Genomic DNA, 15,484 nt, shown 5'->3' with positions numbered 1-15,484 from the left:
TGGTGAAGGAATGTGTTCATTACAATGTGGGCATAATGATTCCTGTGGAGATCACTGGAATATAAGTTTTTGTACCTGCATAGTTCCTGGATGTTTTTTGTGTCACACATACAGTCCCCAGATAAAACACTAGGAGGTAAACTAGAAAACGTATCATTGAAACTGCATGTTTTGAATATGCAGGAAGGTAGAAACACCAAAATCCCTGAAAAAACTCTTTAATGACAGGGGTAGTGAGATGAGAAGATATTGTTGTCCTTTAAAGATCAACACACCTAAACTTATTGCACAAACAATCTAAAACTACAAAGCTAAGACATATAGAACTGGTAGCAATAATAATGAGCCTAAGGGGTTCTAATATATTATCAACATGTTCATGGTAATTTCATGAGTAGATAATGGTTTCACATGATGTTCAATGTTTGTCTACTGGACAAGCTGACCATCACAAAACACAAATTAATATTAACACATATTAACACAGGACTCTTCTAGAACTGCTGTGTATACAGATAACATCCACTTTGCTTGAGCAAGCCCTGAGAACTCCTTAGTGTAAAAAATACAGGACTATGGTTACTTGAACACGTTTCTAGAACGTGGTACTACAGTTATGCCTCATGGTTCACCTGACTGTGAACTAAAATGACTCTTCGAACAAGAAAGACTTGATGCCAAGAGTGACTCAGACTAAATCTATGGCTATGTTTTAACATCTTTCCATGGTTACAATAAATCAACTTTACAGGTTTCAGCAGTATTAACTGACACCTTCATTGATGTCACTATAGAAATGTCTTCTGACACATTTATTGTGTGGAAAATACGGACTGTCCTTTTTGTTTGAGTTGGCTGTTATATAAACTGCTTATAGATTGGTTAGGGCTGTTACTAGGAACCAATACAATAGCGTATTTTCTGAAGTATGAGTTTTGTGTATCAGAAAGGGATCGTTTTAAGTTCAGTTTGTAGTTGTGTACTACTACTAGTCATTGAGACATATATAAATAAACCCTTCTGTGTCGACTGTACAAAGATCTGTACCGTTCCACCTGTCAGTTTGGGACACACAACAGGGTCCTCAGAATGATTACTGACTGATTGGTGTTGAAGACATTTGGCAGGGGCATTGTTATTGGGGCAGGCTGATAGTATGATGGAGACATGATTTGTTTCTTTCAGACCTTCATTGTAGACACACCCAATGTGAATGCCCTTGTATGTATTTGGTACATTTGCTGTCGGAACAGAATGATGAAACGTTGATAGTTGACAACATGGAGGCCAGTTGCTCCTTTCATGAAGCAGCGTTTACTAAGGTTTGCCTTAACTCCCATTCTTTAACACTGCATTAACATTACCTTAGTGACTTATGATCACCTTAGTGCTTTGTGAAAGGAAGCCCTAGTATCCAGTCCACTTGGCCATGAAGATATTGCACTGCCTGCGATATATAGTTATATAGTTTGAAGGGGCTGCAAAGCATGAATGATTCTAGTGTAAAGCAAGTCCAGAAGACTTCTATGAAGGGTTGCTTGCTAAAATATAATACCGATCGAGTCAAAATGAGATCATCTGTACTTGACACCTGTCCCACCCTTAACCGTAAACGATGTGAAATTACTGCTGCACAAAAAAGAGAAATTTGTAGATAAAAAGAGAAAAATCCTAAAGCCAGTTTTGATCTGATTAGTAAACATTTTGGTCAAGAATTCGGACACTCAATTGGCAAGAGCACAGTTTCGGACATTTGGCAGAATAAGGAGAAATAGCTAAGCTTTGTGGAAGATTCGCCTTCTTTAACTAGAGCAAGAAATGCTAAACTTAAAAAATTAGAGGAGGCCCTTTATGGTTGGACAAATGAAATGACCAGTAAGAACTCCTCGGTCAGTGAAGATATCCAGTTAGAAAAGGCTAAGGAATTTGGAAATAAAATGGCTATTCAAGCAGGTGGCTTTACCGCTTCAAATCACCGTTACTCAATATCGAAACAAGTTTACCAGGGGGAAGCAGCTAGTGCTGATAAAACTGCTGTAATTCGTGGGCGAGAGGAGCTGAAAGTATTAATGTGACAGGGTTGTTCTACAAACTCGGACCAAACCACACCCTGACAAGCCAGAAAATGCCCGGCATAAAGAAATCTAAAGAAAGGATCACCATCGCCTTGTGTGCAAATGCAACCGGCACAGTCAAAATCAAGCTATTTGTCATCGCAAAATCGAGATGTCCCAGATGTTTCGGAAGAGACTTTAATTCAGAAATGTATGTGGGTTTAACAAGAAAGTGTGGAAGATATCAGACATGTTTTGCGATTGCCTGCAGTCATTTGACAGACAGATGCGATCACAAGGTCGACATGTGATCTTACTTTGTGACAGTCATAAGTGTGCCAATGTCAAAATGACCAACGTGAAAGTTCACTTCCTTCCTCCCAGCACCACATCGCACATTCAGCCAATGGATGCTGGCATCATAAAAACTTTCAAGGCCCACTACAAGAAATATCTCGTGAAACATTTCATCCAATGTGCTGAAGACGACCTGCCACAAATGTTCAATCTCCGAGAAGTACTTCACTTCGTCAAAACTGCCTGGTCAGAAGTAAAGGGCTCCACCATTCAGAACTGTTACTGTCAAGTTGACATTATCCCCACTCCATCTGACGCTGTCATTGATGAAGATGACATGGCTTTGTCAGAACTTCATCAGTTTCTCCAACGTTTCCCCAATGAAAACGGAGACATTGAAAATACAGATGACTTCACTGACATCGACAACGATGTAGAAACCAGCCCTTCGCTGGCATCGGATGAAATTGTATCTATGGTCACAAGTGCCGACAACAACCCAGAAGATTCTGCCAATGAACTCGAACCAACACCTCCTCCTACTGTCAGCCAAATGAGAGCTTATATGGACTCAATGATAAATTATTTCGAGTGTGTTGGAGATGACAAAGACTTGGAGACAATGGTCAGCACTCTCCAAACAGACTGTTATTGGAGATTTCTTTCAATACAAGTGAGTGTCTGAGTTTTGATTGGTATGTGTTATACTATGAATAATCTATCCAGACATTGCATTGATTGATTGTTATGTTAATATTCAAGTTGCTACAAACTGTAATAAAGTAATTTGATACATGTATATGTTCGTATGTTTTTGTCTCAGTATGTCAAAGGGAAATAACTCTACTGAAGTGTTGTTTGTTTCAGTAGTCCATACGTTTCACTATCCAAACATTTTTAATGAAAAACAGAAGTGTCCGGATTAATGCAGACTGACTGTAATCCTCTACTTGCAAGATGAATATTTGACCTAACTTGACCACAGGCTATATTGAGCAGTGACATAGTTCCCATTTACCTGTATTTCATGCATTTTGTCAAAATCCATCTGCTCTCACGTGAGACCAAATTAGTTGTTTACTTAAACAAGTTGTGCACATTTTTGTATGATAGATTCAGCTTATGTTATTCCTTTGTTTGAAAGATATCAGATTTAGCTTGTAGCAGTGTGTGAAATAGTTTCTAAAATTTGCAAGCCAGTCGCACTAGCTATGCCTGAAAGTTACAAGCCCACAAAATAGTCCACTAGCCTGAAATTTGAATGTAGAAATTAGGCAAACTAATACAATAATATATGAGAATAAGATATTGTAAGCATGACATAATCTTGAATGATGCAGAAGTTGTGTTATAACTTAACAAGTCATTGAGAGTGGTATGTTTACAAAATGATTCCATGAAAATGTACTAACCAGTCAGACCAGTGACTTGAGATTTTCTGGCTCAAGTGGATATTTACTAGCTATGTGCTAGCGGCCCAGTGGCTATTTAGCACACTGGCTGGTATGTAGATATGTTCAGTACAGCATCATGCATGTTTCCTCAAAAAGGTCTGGAATTTGAGTGTGTCTTGAAGAGGCCTTAAATCAGCATTTCCATTAAAAAAGCCTTGAATTACACCCTAATTACACAGTGTGTTTTTCCAGTTATATGCAAATTCCAAAAGTGCTTATAATTTAAATTTTGTAGCTAATTGTGCACACCAAGTTTGTATGATGCCTTTGATTACAAGTGTACAAGTACTAAGCTTGTTAAGAACAAGTCTGTAAAAATAATAATGGATCCTCATTGTGTTTCAGTAGGGTCTCCATGATTTTCATTGAGAAAATGATTGAATTAATGAGAACATACTTGATATTTAATGTTTTGAAAGAAAGTTTAGGCAATCAAAGTAACAAGGAAATATTTGAAATTTTGGGAAAATAAATGAAATAACAAGAAAATAATTGAAACAACCAGAAAATAATTTCATCAATGAGAAATTTCCCTACAAAATATTATTGATGTTTCAAAATTGTCATGTTTTGTAACTGTACAGTAGTGGAAGTCAGTGTGGGGCTGGGAGAGTGTTCCGAAGCCTCCAATACTGGAACTGTGGCGCTAGTGTGTGTACAGTAGTGAGAGTCAGTGTGGGGCTGGGAGAGTGTTCCAAATCTTCCGCTGCTGGAACTGTGGCATTGGTGTGTCCAGGTATTGATGACCAGCCCACATTACAGCTTACAATACACAATTAGGCCTATTGAAGGTGTGGTGCTCAGTTATATAGTAATGCATTATCGATAGTACATAGCACACAGCTGTTGCAGTTAACCCTCTTCAGATGGCTTCACATTTCATTACATTTAAGAGCTGCAGACATGAAACCCATGACAATTGCTGCATGTACAAATGTCTTATCTTTTACACTGCCCCCCATGCTTACATTACACTGTGGTTAACATATGTATAGTTCAAATTTTTTTCATAAACTTGATTTACATGGTTGAAATATTGATTACTGTAGGTAAACAATCAGTTGAAACATACATATGGATTTCTTTCCTGCTGTAGTTTCAAAACAATACTGGCCAAGTGTTTTACATTGCCAACTGTTAGGATTCACTGTCCCTACCATGTGACACAAATCAGTTATAAACCAAAGTCAGCAGTTCAATCAAGTTGGCTGCAGAGTGACAAATACAGTTGAAGCTGTTAAAACCGGCATATGTCCAATCCAGAAGTTGTCGACACTGGCATAAAATCTCAGTTCAGTCTGCGGCTTGTACATTTATCTTCAGCTCTACATTTCTACACCAAATTAATTGTTCAGTCCCAATGAGTGCTGGTTTAGACTGCTTCCAATGTATAACTGATTATAACGATCAAATGTTATGTATTATTTTTGTCTACATTCTATGGTCCTAAAATCACTTTCACTCCTGATCAGCACACCACAAGGCACTATTAATTAAATAAGAACTGTTCTGGACAATACCTTCATGCTTTTCACCATTGTGCCCAAAGAATGCAGCCAAGGGACATAATCTGTCCCTAAATAATGACCTTTATTTACACATCATAGAAATACTGTACTATTTGTTTATCAGGCAAAATATTATTAATTGTTTCCAGTCAACATATGCAAATGAGGGAAATATTTGTTTTTCATCATGATTATTTAACCATTCGATGTATTTACAGGACTCATACATAAATTTTGTACCTTACCTTACCGTAGGTCTATGCATGTTACATGAAGTGCCACTTGAAAGAGATCAGACAGTCGTTGATTTGCCATTCTTATAGAATGGCTTCTTGTTTATCAACACATATTCAGGAATGCAATTGATGTCATCTCTCCTTTTGTGCAAGCACAGGCCATCCAAAAATTACTATTACTGAAATCGTGCTACAAGAGAAACGTTTTTGTTGCTTTGGTGCATACTGTTACCTTCTTCAATTAAACTTTACGTTTTTTGTTTGGAAGGTATTGTTTGTTTGCTTTTTGTGTCTTGTTTTCTTCTAGGTGTGGGTGAGAGGTTTTTCGCCTACCTCACTGACTCGTGTTTAATCACTTCTGTGTTTGGTGTTTCCTATGTTGCTAGCACTGTATATTCTTCTTGCTTTTGTGTGTTGGCAGATTTTGCCAAGTTGTCACTCAACCATTAAAGCCCAGGAGTCTCGCAAGGGGGACTACAAGATTCATAGCCTGGACTGTGTCGTTAGGGTACTGTCCAAGCTGTGCCTTTCAGGTTCTCCTCAGTCCTCCTACAGGGTTCAGGATTCCAGGATGCAAGCTATTGGTGCCGAACTCAAGCACATGTTGAAGCCTCACTCAGCTTTGGATCGGTGTTGGATCTTACTGAGGATAATGCCTGTAGGACAGAGCACCACCTCCTTCTTCCAGTGGCAGAGGAAGGTGCTGCATGACCTGCTTGCTCGGGACAGTGTTAGCTATGATCATGGTGGTTTGGGTTCCTGAAACCTTGCACTTGGCAGGAAGAAGAAGCTACTGAGGGCCCTTTTGACTTGATGTTTCCTTTTTGATGATTGGATCCCATCCTGTGCTCACTAAGAGAAGTGTCCCTTTTCACTTTTGAGGTTCACAGCTTGGCTTTTCATGGCAGGAAATCAGCAAGAGGCAGAGGGAAACGTCATTATGTTCCCAGAATGGACTCGGTTCACAACGCCACTTGCAGAGGGTGTAGCTGCAGCATGGAGGTCCAATTCTGACCCTCAGCTTCATTCCCAGGAAGCACAACTACTCTGGACACTGAAGTTTTGGATCAACGTGACTGAGACCTCCCACCTCCTGCTGTGCCAGTCTGTCCGAGTAGGGAGACTGTTGATATTTTGGCCCAGCTGGACAATCCCTTTGTTAAAAACATCCTTAAGACCAGCTGCAAGTGGCCAGTTGCTGTGTCACCGCTTGACCATGACACCCTGGTCACACGTGTATTCCCAAGATCAGCATACGTTAGCAGACACTACTGGACAAGTAAGCCATAGAGACAGTGTTGGACCCCCAACAGTCCCATGGCTTCTACTCACCCATCTGCCTGGTCCTCAAGAAGAACATAAAACACAACATGGCTGCCTTCAACGGTCTCTACCTCTTGGAGCTTCCCCACTTCCAGATGGTGTCCCTAGAGCAGCCAAGCTTGCGCCAATGGTGTGGCTGGTCAACCTCAACCTACAGGATGCCTACTTGCATGTTCCCATTAACAAAAATCACAGGAGGTCCTTGAGGTTCGCCTTTGATGGAACCAAATGCCAGTGGAGGGTGTCTCCTTTTGGCATTTCCACAGCCCCATTGCTTTTCACTTAAATCACCTTACTGATTTGCCATTTCCTGCATCTCAGGGGCAATGAATGCGATGCATGCATAGATGACTACCTCATGAACTACATCCACCCTCAGTTGCTACACAGAAAAGCGGACTTTGCTATTCACTCCTATAGCAACTACGCTGGATAATCAACTTCATAGGAGTCCTGTTGTTGACTCACAGTGACCTTGTCAGTGTTCTCCGGAATCATAGATAAAAAATTCTCAACTTTGCTAGCTGACGGCTGTCCAAGCTGCTCACTCTTAGGTCTCCTCACCTCAGCTCAGAACTTGACACTCAGAGGATGCCTGATGCTCTGGCCACTACAGCGTTTTCTGGTGCTGTATAAGCAGGCCTACAGCTGAGGTTCCAGCACTTCTTCATCTTCACTTACCTCTGCTGTTGGAGTGTGGAATCAAATGTCTGAGTAGGAGTCTTCTTGACAGAGTTTGTACAGAATCAGGAACTTTTCATAGATACGTCCCTTTAGGTTAGGGGAGCACACCTCAACAACCAGACCACCACAGGGCTGTGGTCTGATGCCAAGTCAGTTCCTCTTGTGTGGAGCACCAATCTCTTCATTGCTTCAACTTACTTATCAGCTCTCAACTCTGTGTTTGCTGTCAAGTGCAACAGGAAGGACCCCAAGGTGCCAAAACTCATCGCCATGCTAAAAGTTTTCCATCTTGAGGATCAGAAGGCCAAGTTTTGTCCTCCTGCTTAGAAGGTAAACATCATTTTATATCATCTGTGAGGTCTGCTAGAGTGATGTCACTAGAGTTCACTTTGAGTAATTTCCACAGGGATTTTGTGGCCAAGAACCAACTCCCAGGTCGACCAGACGGGTTGTTTACTGTTCCATCACAGTCATCCATCTTGGGGCCCCACAGTGCTGAGAAATAGCTGCTGTATCCAGTAAGAGCAGTTAAGGCATACATCCCTAAGTCGTCATCTAGGCGACAGTCTTGTAAGAGGCTGTTCAATCTGTTCTCCTTTGCGGTTTAGGGTGAGGTCAATAGGAACACTATCGCTATCAAGAATGTGCAGGGACTTGTTCAGAAAATCACCCAACTTACCACTTAGCAGTTATCCACTACTCCACTCACCTATTTTGTGTAAAGGTTAACTTATGCATGGAGCATCATCATGTTTTCCTTTGGGTTTCTCTGGGTCACTATCTGTCTTTACCACTTCCAGGTGCTACCTGCTCCACGTCTGACTCAGATAGATTCCTTAGTTTCCCTTGGCATTTGGTTTTCTTCATTGGTCAGTCCTCTGGAACCTGACACTACTGTCCTACTGTTGAATCCATATGCATAGACCTATGGTAAGGTAAGATAAAAATTTATTAAAATCTAAATATTTTAGATATTTAAATACTTACCTTACCATAGGGAAGTTATCACTTCCCAATACTGGATGCCACTTTCGTCTCTGGGCTCCCCGGACTTGGTGAGCAAAGTGAGTTTTGGATGGCACATGCTTGCGCCGGAGGGGAGATCACATCACTTTGTTCCTGTACATTTGTGGATATGTGAGACATCCAGTTTTAGAAGAATGGTGAATCGATGACTGTCTGATCTATTTCAAGCATAGCCTTATAGTAAGGTAAGAATTTAAGTATGTAAAATATTTAGATTTTAATAAATTCATGATTTATTATCTCTTAAAATACCTTCTGCTGAGGTTATGGAATCCTTGTTCCCATTTGTCAGTTATTGATTGCATGACGTCACATCTTTACAACACAGCAATATTTCTCCTCAATAGTTGGTACATGTAGGAGTGAGCTGGTAACATGGAGGCTTTGGAAATGTTCATGAAACATTTTTGTTTTAATGTTCCCATGGATTGCAGAGGTTATTCATAACCTTGTCCTTGTGTAGAAAATGGCTTGGCAGTTTATGATGTATTATGCTGTGAAATATTACCATCAGCCCTACAGACACAATTATTTCATAATTTGAACAGGTAGGATGTGACTCGGGAAATGTATAGTGTTATGATAGTAGGTGATGTTGCCAGGGTTCCTCTTTATGACAGACATGTAATGTATGTTTGTTTCCATTATGGGGCTGATTTCATGTCTCAGTTCGCCACAGAATCCTTGTGTTTTATCACATGTATGTACCATCTAGCTCCTCAAGGGTTCAGTGGGACTGGGTAGAAGAACCTTTCCCATAAATGCTTTTCCTTGTGAGTGGCTTTACTGGCAGCTTTTGTAAAGAATGTGCTGATTTAGTGACTGGTGGTGCCGTAGTAGGGATGCTGACTGAAGTGGGTGATGGGACAGGTCATGGGATATTCTTGCAGTCCCTTATGATGGAGCAAAAACCACTAAAGTTGATTTCAACTCACCTGAAGATATGGCTACTGATCTGGACCCAACCATGCTTTCAAATTCTTTTGGCAGGGGTGAATCAGCTATACATGTAAACTGTGTATTGTCAACTGGAGAAATACTAAAGAGAAACTAGAGAAAATTAAGAATTATAGACAACATCTTTAAGAACAAGTAAGAGTAGCTATAATGAAGCAAAATTTGACATTTCTATAAATTTGGACTGTTGATTCAAGAGTAAAAACACAACATCAATAGCAGTGATGATGTTTTTTAACTCTTTGCTATTTGAGCATGATTAACTGTAAACTTAAAAAAAAGTAACTGGTTATAAATGAACTATGGTCAGACTGTTGAAGAACGAATAAAGTTTTGTTTTTTGTACTCTTTTAACCATTACATATGAAAGCCTTGTGGTTAGTCTTAAGTGGAATACCAAATTCATTCTTAAAAAACTTGAATCTCTCCCTAGCCCACCAATGAAACCACAGACAGGTTATGAGGCTGTGTTGCTAGAGTGCTGCAACTAGCAGGTTTCCCCCAGACCCCACAGTTCATGCTAAATGGGTTGGTTATATTTGTGAGTAAAAAGCAATCATCCTGGAAGCCTTTTGTATATAATAAATGATTGGCTCAACCCCTACCTCACTTCCAAGGTAGGAAATGCCTTTCAGATTTGTTTTCATGCAGTTAAAAAATCAAAACTACTTACATAGTCGTGGTAAATGATTGATGACGAAAAGGATTTTGCATGAGACAACTTGTAACATAACCTTGGAAACAAGGTTGTGGCCAAAGCGACAGTAATATTTTGAGTAGAATTATACTGACACACATCTTACTCCCAAGAGTGAAATTGTTTTGTTATGAATTATGTCATGCAAAATCCTATTGTCAATCAACCAAATACATATTTCACTTAAACAGTAGAAAAAATTTAGGATTTTGTAACTCGGTGAAAACAAACCTAAATAGCATTTATCCTCAGACAGATGGATGTTCGCATCATTTTTAGAATCGTGATGTTAGTCTGAGAATCAAGTAGATGGTCAGAAAATTAAAACTACTTCTTCCCATTGTAGTTGACCCATCAAAGTCCGGGGTAGTATAAGCCTTCAGCATGCCATTCTTGGCATAAAAGGCAACTATGCTTCTCGTAAGAGGCAACTACATGTGGTCAGACTCGCTGACAGCTTGAAACATGTCAACAGTTCCCAGTTGCATAGAGCAATGCTCATGATGTCGATCACTGGATTGTCAGGTCCAGACTTGATTATTTACCAGACCTCTGCTAAATAGCTGGAATATTGCTGAGTGTGGTGTAAAACTAGCCTCACTCACTCACTCACTCCCATTGTAGTTACATATGTATTTGAATCATGATCAAAAAGATTTTTAATGACACAGCTTGTAACATAATGATTTATATCACAGTTATGGCAACAAACCAATTGTAACTCAGAAGCTGAGCAAATCAGGTGACCAGATTAAGTGATAGTTACTCCTTTGAGTGTCATGATTAGAAGATAGTGGATCAGATTAGGACAAACTTTTTGGATGAACAACTTCTTTATTCAGGTGGAGCAATGTTTCGATACAGATTTTGATCGGCGATATAGTAGACACCTCTCAAAATGGAGGGATGTTCTTCATTTCTGGAGCAGAACTCAAAAACTGTTCAATGTTTTTCTGAAACACTGGGTAGATATATCAATCAGAACCTAAAGTGGTGCCTTTTGCTACTTACAGGTTTTTGTGATTATTATTTTCTCGGTTTCCATGGAAACGTTTTGGACTTAGTCTCAAAAGTGAGAGGTATGTTTTGTTTCTGAACCAGAACTCAGAAACTTCTTAATATCTGTCAGTGTAACTTGGTGGATATGTGTGGCAGATCCCAAAGTGGTGCCTTTTGTTATTTGCAGGGTTTTGTAATTTATTATTTTCCTGGTTTCCATGGAAATGTTACGGACTTTGTCTGAAAATGGAGGAATGTTCTTCGTTTCCAGAGCATAACTCAAAAACTGTTCAATATTTTTCTACAAAACTTGTTACATACCTCAGTCAGAAGCTAACATGTTGCCTTTTGGTACTTGACATAGCTTCAAATTGGAGAGTTGGGCTTTGTTTCTGGATCAGAACTCAAAAACCTTTCAATATTTTTCTACAAAACTTGGTAGCTATATCAATTAGAACCGTAAGTGGTGCCTTTTGCTACTTACAGGTTTTTGTGATTTTCTAGTTTCTCGGTTTCCATGGAAACAATTCAGACTTTTTCTCCAAAGTGAGAGGTGTGTTTCGTTTCCGGACCAGAACTCAAAAACTTCTTAATATCTGTCAGTGTAACTTGGTGGATATGTGTGGCAGATCCCAAAGTGGTGCCTTTTGGTATGTATAGGTGTTTGTGATTTATTATTTTCTTGGTTTCTATGGAAAAATGGAGGGATGTTCTTTGTTTCCAGAGCACAACTCGAAAACCATTTCATATCTTTCAAAAGATCTTGGCAGATATACAAGACAGATCTTGAAATGGTGACTTTTTCAGAGTACAGATATATGGCATTTATGTTTTTCATGAATTCCATGGAAACAATTCAGACATGGTCTTAAAACACAGTAAGTAACTGTCAGATGATTTGCCATTTCAAATATGTGGGGTCTGGGAGGATATGTCATCTTCTGATGACTCTTGTTTTATCATCAGGCAACGAGATACAAGAATCTGTTCATCCATAAAGTTTGTCCATATCTGAATTGTTGACTGTGAAACCATCAGACTTTCATTTTTTGCAACAGTTGTCAAGTTTCAGGTTTTGACAAAACTGTAAACAGGATAATTTACCCCCGAAAATGTAAATGTACATGAAATCTTCAGTGGCCCACATAGGCATACTTCACATTACGTCATGGAGATTCGCCCTTCTGATTGGTTGAAATTTTCTTTATGGGAGAGAATTGTGCACTGTTGTCAAAAAGGTTGATTTACAGTAATTAAATGTCAAAGCTAGTATTTTTAATAATGGGGTTCTATTTATAATGATGCTAATAAATGATTTATGTATTTGTACTCCCTGGAGTATATGTGATCTTTAAAACAATTCATGTGTTTGAGCAAATTTGAGATTCGTTGTTACTTGTCATCATCAAAACTTATTAACCCCCTGGATGCCGAGTTTTTTTTCAGGTGCACATTTTCATAAGGTATGAAAAGTGAATGTTGTGCGAGATTTGCGCTCGCGTGGTCCTGGATCTGCGTACGGCTATAAAATTGCACAGACATGTAGAATATTTTGTTTCCTATCTGTTGGTTTAAATATAACTGCGGCTACCTCAGAGGTTTGAGAAATAGACACTGCTAAAAGTTGTCCAAAACTTTTGTGTGTGTTCAAAAACAGTAAATTTCTCAGTTTTTTATCGTGCACCAATAAAAGCACTCTGCTATGATTTTTTTTATTTTGGCATCTTTACGGAAAGTGTGAGCGAAGAAAATACAGCTTGATATCTGAACGACATAAGTGTATATGAAATGGATGTATGTGCTAATGCATAACGTCATACTCACAAAATCAAAAATGACCTGCAATAAATGTCAAAAATCGATTTTCTACTATGATGTCAAACGTCGACAGAGAGGTCATGCACGTATAAAGATAAGGGGGCATAACTCAGCTACGGTTTACATTAGGTCAATGTAACTCCAATCACATTGAGAGAATTTGCTGTGGATACCGACAGTATATTTTCGTTATGTTTTGTTCACAGTGAACCAAACTATTCCCATATAAATTTCTGCAACGTGAGAGGATACCTTTTGGTAGTTTCACAGTTTGTAAGAAAAGATGCCAGTGTACTACATCAAAAAGCAGGTAATAGCGATTTGGCTGTCCCTAACCCGTACATATTTTAGTTCTTAGATTCCCATATTCTCCTGTTCGTGTAGGTGAAATTTTATCAATTTTCCATCATTATTAATGGAGTAATAGCCACATTTTCAAATGTAATGAAATAACTGAAAATAATGCGACATTTTAGTTGACGTCTCGGCATGTTTTGTGCATTTTGTGACGTCGGAAAAAGACTACTCTGGTTGCTGATTAGTATATATCTGACCTAATTTCCACTCAGTGTGTAAAAGATCTCGGATTTACTACATATCTTATTTTGAGCAACACGCGCACCTGCCTAGCATCAATTTAGCGTAAATGAAAATTTCACAACACCCGAATATTCATTGAGTATTCATTTAGGAAGTAGACTTTTCTTCTCGTGATTATGAAATCAATTCCCTTCATAAGTATGCAATGAAAGGTACAAAGAGATCGCTTTTTCAGTACAGAAGTATTAGAATATGGACGTAAGACTTGTCCAAATTAAGACATGGCCTGATTTATATATTTTTAACAATTTTCGAATAAATATTGTTTGAGTTAGGTATTCTGCCATCAGATATATTTTAATCGAATTTGATTTGACTTTATTATCGAAAAAAAATGATAATGAATCATGAAACGTTTTTGACAAACTCGCACCTTGTCAATCAATATTCATGATTTTTTTCTCTATAAAAACGACACAAACCAATACAATGATCAAGACAATTCCTTTAAATATGTGTGCCTCTACACTTCATAAGATGTACAAATCATTTTCATTAATATTATCGGTTTTACTTATGAGTTGGAATTAAATCGCTGTTTATTTGACCTGTTCATATGAAACTGCAATATTTGTCCCAACGTATTGAATATTGCAAATCACGGGAACTAAAGCACATATTGCAGTAATGGCTACATGTGATCTTCCAACAATTGTGCAGAGGCTTAAAATGTGGTATGGTACACTTACTGAGTCAATTTCCCATGTAAATATTATTCAAACAATCAAAAGCTGTCAAAGAATAAAACGCATACCTTATATCCACATATGATATGGTGTTCAACAATGATATTTGTAGATACTGAAATCAGTTTCATGAAAAAATATCTGAACGATGCACAAAATATATATCACAATACTGAAAGTGCAATCAGAATGGTACCGCCATCGTGTTTACACTTGTTCAACCGACCTTCATCTCAAAGAAATTGCCTAATATGTGCAACAATGTTGACGTGTGATATCACTACCGATGACCGATTTCTTTCAAAATGGCGGCTTCGCTGACAAGGGTACACAGGATTTTGGGAGGACTTTTTCCTTGATTCAGGGATCATTTGTACATAAATGTGAGATGTAAGTAATCAGAATTATTCTGACTATCTGTGTATTGTTATGTGTTTTTATCGTTTACATTGTAAATGACAGAAGAAGCCAGAAATGCCGATAAGTACCGTTGTCGTTCTGCGTGATTTTGCGTCAGTCATGGCGTCACACTGCACTAAAACTTTGACAGTTCCTTATGAATTACAAAATGCTTTCATTGTATCTATTTTCAATTTGCTATTTTTTGCCACGATACTCTTCCCCTGAATATACTAAGCGTACTGAGCCATTGTAAGCAATGATTAGGCTGCTGGGTGTTGGAAAATTTCCGAAAATGCTACGCAGTGTAAAATTGGAATTTTTCTTTGTTTACATTTCAGTCTAGCTCTGTCTTTCGAGCACAGCGTTTGTTTTCATACACAGTATATTTCGTTTCATTTTGTCTAGACCATTGGTATTGGTGACAAAGACCATTTGTAATTTGATTCTAAGATGCTTGGGGAATTCAATGATGCATTTGTCGCAGCTAACTATGAAGTATACATCATGTAATAGGCGTCTCAATACCGGCCTTCTCGAAACGTGATTTTGTAAACACTATCCAATATGGCGGAAAGCGCACTTCGGCATTCGTGTAAGTGAATTTTCGAAAACATCCCAACCGATTCTGGGCACATCGGTGACATTTCAGAATTATCATTACTGGTTACATGAAAACTTGAGATCAGTGATCATTAATATGCTATTTTTGAAGTTCATTACTCCCAGTAATTATCTGATTTTCA

At 38.6% G+C, this 15,484-nt stretch overlaps 1 protein-coding gene across 1 annotated transcript in view; it reads left to right on the top strand.

Moving 5' to 3' along the window:
- Positions 1 to 15,484, top strand: part of LOC137296530 (synaptic vesicle 2-related protein-like) — an 89,127-nt gene that overhangs the window by 40,314 nt on the left and 33,329 nt on the right. The window lies entirely within an intron of this gene.

Source organism: Haliotis asinina, chromosome 1 (assembly GCF_037392515.1).
Source record: "Haliotis asinina isolate JCU_RB_2024 chromosome 1, JCU_Hal_asi_v2, whole genome shotgun sequence".
NCBI lineage: Eukaryota > Metazoa > Mollusca > Gastropoda > Lepetellida > Haliotidae > Haliotis > Haliotis asinina.
The sequence above is the reverse complement of the archived record's forward strand: the minus strand, read 5'-3'. Positions and strand labels throughout refer to the sequence as shown.